This window comes from Elephantulus edwardii, unplaced genomic scaffold (assembly GCF_000299155.1).
Source record: "Elephantulus edwardii isolate Elephantulus edwardi_28Jun2011 unplaced genomic scaffold, EleEdw1.0 scaffold00091, whole genome shotgun sequence".
NCBI classification, from domain to species: Eukaryota; Metazoa; Chordata; class Mammalia; order Macroscelidea; family Macroscelididae; genus Elephantulus; species Elephantulus edwardii.
Genome location: NW_006399841.1, coordinates 2412230 through 2417995, shown reverse-complemented (window position 1 = coordinate 2417995; position 5766 = coordinate 2412230). Strand labels below are relative to the sequence as shown.

Here is a 5766-nt window from a genome sequence, read left to right as displayed (position 1 = left end):
TGGATTATTCTCCTTTATCTTGTTGTGGTGCTCGAGTATTCTATAAATTCTAGATATAAGTCCCTTGTCTGACATGTCATTACCAAAAACTTTTTCCCTGTCTGTGGCTTCCCTTTTTACCCTGTTAGAGGCTAAAAGCTAATTTTAAGACAAGAAGAAGAATTAAAAGCCTTGGAGTCTTAAATCAGGGAAACCGTGAGCACAGAAAGATCTGGACATTCCAAGTCTCGCAAAACAACATCAGGTCATTTGAAGAGACTTGAGGAAAAAAAGGGAGAGATGATCCATTTCAAGTCCCAATTCTGAAGTGGAGTCTCAGTCACTTCATTTCCAAAAGCAGGCCCTCAAGAGTTCTTCCTCCCACTCCGAGGCGTGGGGCAGGCACTTTCTTCAGTGTGCTGTGGCTGTAGTTGTTAGGTGCCCTTGAAGCAAGCAGAACTCACAGCAACCCTCTGAGCAGCAGCTCCAAACCCTGTCCTACCCTGCGGCATCCCCATCGTCTCTGACACATTCAAGACCAGTGCTACAGTCTTGGGATTAAGCTTGAGACTGGCAGTTTTTCATATTGCAACTCCTGTGATGTGGTTCCAGAGAGCTGAGTGACAGGTAGAATTTACTGAATATTTACCATGTGCCAAGACCCCAACATAAATAAACCCTCTCCAGGTATTTTCTCACTGAAAGTCCCAAACAATGCAGAAAGGGAAGTACTATTATTATTCTAATTTTACAGGTCAGGAAGTGACTTCTCCAAATAGCACAAGGCCAAGGTAAGACCAAAATCAACATTTGCAAAACGAGGTCAACAAAGGGTAAAGGGATAAACGGAAAAGTCTTCAAAATTCAAACCCAATCCATTTAAGTATGAGCAATTAGAAGGCTGATGAACTGAGAGGTGAACATTCCACATGAAGACAAAAGAGGAAGTTAAGACACTGGCCAACAGGTTGCTCATAAATCCTGCCCATGCATAAAACCAAAACCAAGTATTGAATCTCTCACAGGCTGCCAAAAGACCAAATAAAGAGGTCTTGGAAGCAACCAGGGTGCTCTTTAAAGGCAGGACGGTGAAAGGGGCCCCAACCGTTTTGGGGGGAAAAAAAGACATCACGCTGGGATTAGCAAACAGGAGGAAGACAGACTCCCAGAGTGACTGCAACAATGGCCTCCTCCTACAGAGGCGTGTCCGTGGCTTTCTGTCCTTGGGACACTAAGAATTGGAGACAAAGAAGTAAGGACTTGCAAAAGTCTAGGGCCAGCTTGCTCCTTGCTGGCTCAAGTTCACCATCTAACATTGAGAGAAAGAAAAGAAAAAGAAAAAAACCAAACATAACGGGTGCGAGTGCCAGCGATCCTGACCATGGAGCAAGGTGCTGGGAGCACCCCACAAACAAAACAGCTCCTCTCTCGGGGACCTCTCAAGGGCAACCCCTTCCCTACAAGGGAACCCCCTCAGCAGTGCTCAGGGCACCCAAGTTCTAGCCCCACTTCTGACATTAACAGACAACTTCCTGAAACCCATGGGGCCTTAAGAAAGAATAAGGGCTTTGGCCTGAAGATACTACAGGCTCATAATTTTATGAAACATCTAGAAGAGACAAATGCATGGAAACAAGACTTAATTCGTCTTGACCGAGGACTAAAGGAGAGGAATAAAGAGTAGATTGTTAATGAGCAGAGTTTCCCCTGCTGTTAAGGTGACTCACTGCCACTCTATAAATACCAGATCTGAACTTTGTCCTGTCCTGTGCCATCCTTACAATCTCTGACACTCTCAAGCTCACTGCTGCAGTCACCGTGTCAATCCATCCGGTCCAGGGTCTTCCTCTCCTTCTCAGTCCCTCCGCCTTTCCAAGTACCATGTCTTTCTCCAAGAAACAGCCTCTCCTAGCAACATGCCCACAGGAAGTGAGGTGAAGCTCTGTCATCTCTGCTTCCAAGGAGCACGCCGGCTGTGCCTTCTCCGATACTTATCTGTCCATTCTTCTGGAAGTCCACGGAAGGTTCAGTGCTCTTCCCCAACACAACTCAAAGGCATCAATTCTTCTGTTATCCCTACTCATTGTTCGGCACTCAGATGCATAGCAAGTGATTGAAAAAGACAACGGCCTTTTTCCTGAGTTTCTCCTAAGGGTGATGAACATGTTATGGGAGCAAAACAGCAGTATATCGTGAATAAAATTAATGTTACTGAACTGCCTACTTGAAAACTATTAAAACAGCAACTTTTACTCTCTATATATTTATTATTGTAATAGAAAACAAATACCAGAAAGTAAAACAGGTATTTCATGAAGGTAAAGTTTCTACTACTGGAGTGTCCTAGCCTGGTAAAACAAAAGAGGAAGTAGCTATTCCCAGATAGAATACTAACTAGTTTGTACTGATAGGATGCTCAGGTAGCCTACTGGTAAGAAAACACACTGCAACCTCAAAGGTACAAGGTTTGAATCCACCAGCTGCTCTGTGAAAGAAGGATGGGTAATATCCTACGCAAATTTATTGCCTCTGAAAATCCGCTGGAGGGTCAGCTGAGGTTTGGTTCCAAATGAACGGTAAACAGTAAAATAACAAGTGATAGGCTTCCCAAGCCTGTTTCCTCATCTGTCAAAAGATCACAGAACAGCTCTGGACTTCCCAACAGATATCTCAAGAATTCTTTTGTTTTCTTTTTAATGTATATTAATTCAGGGTTTGTCGGAGCCTGGCAGCATCTTCCTTTCAAGCTCCTAAAATAAAACAAAACAAAACCCCCAAAAGACAAAAATTACAAAAGCAAGGGAGATAGTGGTCATTTTCTCACTCCGGCACTTACGTAAGGTGGCCTCAAAGGGCTACATGGCTGACAGCAGATCAGATTTGCAGACTGCTGATCCAAACTCTGACACCATAGTATTCTCATTACTGACGTTTGAAGTGTAGTCCACATTTCTCCTACACCACTTCCCTTTCTTTTTTTAAGAATTTTTTTTCTTAGTGTGTGTGTGTGTGTATGTGTGTGTACCATCAAGTCAGATCTCATTGGTACAGGAGGAGATTGTCCCTCCTTCTCCAGCAAAACATCTGGTGGATTCAAACTGCCTACCTCTGGAATTGCAGTGCGGCTTCTTGTCACTAGGCCACCAGAGCTCCCCACTTCCCTTTCAAAGCCAGTTCCCCAGGCAAACGCTGGCCCTCCCCCTGGCCTTTCTGGTATATCCCAAAGAAAGCCTGCTCCTGCCATTTAAGGCAACTGGGTTAATGGACCATGATTAGTGTTTTTAAAAATGTTAAAATGGATTAAGAAGAACAAAGGAAAATACAGTGTTTGGATCTGTAGTGAGAATAAATGTACCATGAAGTTCCTACTGCAGTTTTCTACCTACAGAAGAAAGTGGATAAGTGTAGGTCTCTATCATAACTCTCAATCTAATTTTTTTAATTTTATTATTTTTATGCGTGTGTACCATCAAATCGGATTTGATTGGTACAGGAGGAGATTGTCCCTCCTTTTCCAGCATAGCATCTGGTGGATTCTAACCACGCACCTCTGGGACTGCATAATTCTTAATTTAAAAAACAAAACAAAACAAACAACAACAACAACAAACCCTTGTGAAATCCATCATTCTGAGGCTAGGAGACGTCAACTCAGAGGTGAAGGCCACAGTCAGGCATCCCACCTCACATTCTGAAGAAAACACAACAGTTGGCAAAACTCACTCAGAAATCCAAGACCTACTAACCTTACAAAATAGCCCGACTCCGTGGAGTTGCTATGAGTCGTTTATGAGTCACAAACGACTCGAAGGCACATAACAAGCACAGGGGCTCTGGTCTGCGGGGCTATGCTCGCTAAACCCAAAGCCAGGCCTCTCTGGGGCTTAGGGTCCACCAGCTGCACACCAGAAGAAACCAATGTAATCTACTCCCCTGCAATTTCCAGTCTCAGAAAACCCACAGGCAGGGTCAGTTATGTCTGGTTTCAACTCCATGGCAAGACGTTTCCGGGGTTTTTTGTTTTTGTTTTTTACGTTTTGGAAACAGGTACACAATAGACTTGTGACGCTCTTACAGGGAAGCTGTGAGATGTTGTTGGAGTCACTTCTGATCCACAGGGCCCTGATGTACAACCTCACGGCAGGTCCTAAACCAGCTTCGCAATCACTGCTGCATCTGAGCTTCCTAGAACGCACAGCACAGGATGACCAACAAAAGCATCAAAGGAATGACTGTATCTCAGAAAAATGGTCTGCATGCTGAGGGGGATGGAGACTAATGACATGAAACAAAGTCTGTAGATAGAGGCTGTGGAACAGGAAACCAATTTGTTCTGTAAGCTTTCACTCAAACAAACATCAAACCAAGAAGGTTTGAGAGAGAGAAAGGGAGAGGGAGAGAGAGAGAGAGAGAGAGGTACTTGTAAATGAAGAATAAACTTCTCAGACTAAAAAACAGCCTTTTCTTAAAAAAAAAAAAAAAAGGTCTGACTGCCTGAAGCTCTAGCGTGAAGCAGAACATTGCAAGAGATTACTGGAAGCAGGAAGAACTCTTTCCCTCTAGAACACTGACTTCTCCTAGCCTTGGGGAAGCTTCTTTCTTAGCCTGTTGTAGCTTCCTGAACTGGAAAAAATAGAATGATAACAAGAATGCCTGCTTTGTCGGGAGTTATTATATATTCCTGTGTAGCATAAAGCATTAGCACGCTCCCCTCGCAATCAGAAGGTGTGAAGGTTTGACTCCCACCCAAGGCACAAAGGTCTAATGATCCGCTTCTGAACAACAGCTCAAACACTGATCACTCTCTCCTGAGCAGGAATTCTCCATTGCCACCCCCTGGGGCAGCTCTGAGTCTGAAGCAACTGGACAGCAACTCCAAACACTAGTTATGGCTGCAAGGGTGCTACTGCGAGGACTCGTGTGTATTCAAGGCCTTCGGACACCCAGCTCTCCTTTAGTCCACAAAGCCTCCGAACCAAATTCTGAGTGATTGTCAACTTCCATGTGAAAATGAATTACATCTTTGTTTTTACTCACCTCTAAGTGAAACTTTGAGTTTGTTTTAAAAATTACAACCAGCAAACGACAGCAAATGACCGTATCAAGCCCTCGGTATATTTTCATATGCTGTGAGTCATGAGTCGACGGCACCTAACTGCAACAATTAGTCATGCCAATCCTTGGAAACATCATTCCGATCCATCAGTTTTTCTAAGGAATGGCATTATTAACCCAGTCGCTCAATCTTATTATTTCACTTGGGGGGGGGGGGTAATTCCTTGATCAGGAAGGCCCGGTCGCCCCCTCTTCATTCCCTCCCTTTAAATCAAACAGCACACCTCCCAAACTATTTTCCTCGAAGTTTCCAACGCTTGTGGCCGCCCCAAACACCTCCCGGCTGCGAACGCATGTAAAGGTGCTCTCCAAACCCCGATGCAAATGCGCAAGGCTCCCCAAGAGCTGGGGAGTTGGAGGTCTGGAGGCACCTTCTTTCTCCAGCAACAGGCTCCAAGCCCTCGTCTACAAACACTCCAAGGCGGAAACCTAGGCTTTTCCAAGCTCCCGAGAAATGCACTTCTCGGCCACGGGGCCTCAGCGGCTATCCCGCCCCCCAGACTCGTTTATCGGAAGAGGGTGAAGCCCTGCAGCCTACCGCGCGGACTCGGGCTCCCGGCAGAGGAGGCGGCCTGGCCGGCTCGGGATCGCTGCAGCCGCTCGCTGGTCAAGTTCCCCGCCGCGCCCGCCCATCCCGCCTGGCAGGGTTCCGGTGCAGCCCCGCGCCCCGAG

General features: G+C 45.6%; 1 protein-coding gene across 1 annotated transcript in view; it reads right to left on the bottom strand.

Annotated features, from left to right (window-relative positions):
- TRANK1 (tetratricopeptide repeat and ankyrin repeat containing 1) overlaps positions 1–5766 on the bottom strand; it is a 111589-nt gene that overhangs the window by 104674 nt on the left and 1149 nt on the right. The gene's annotated exons all lie outside the window — the stretch shown is intronic.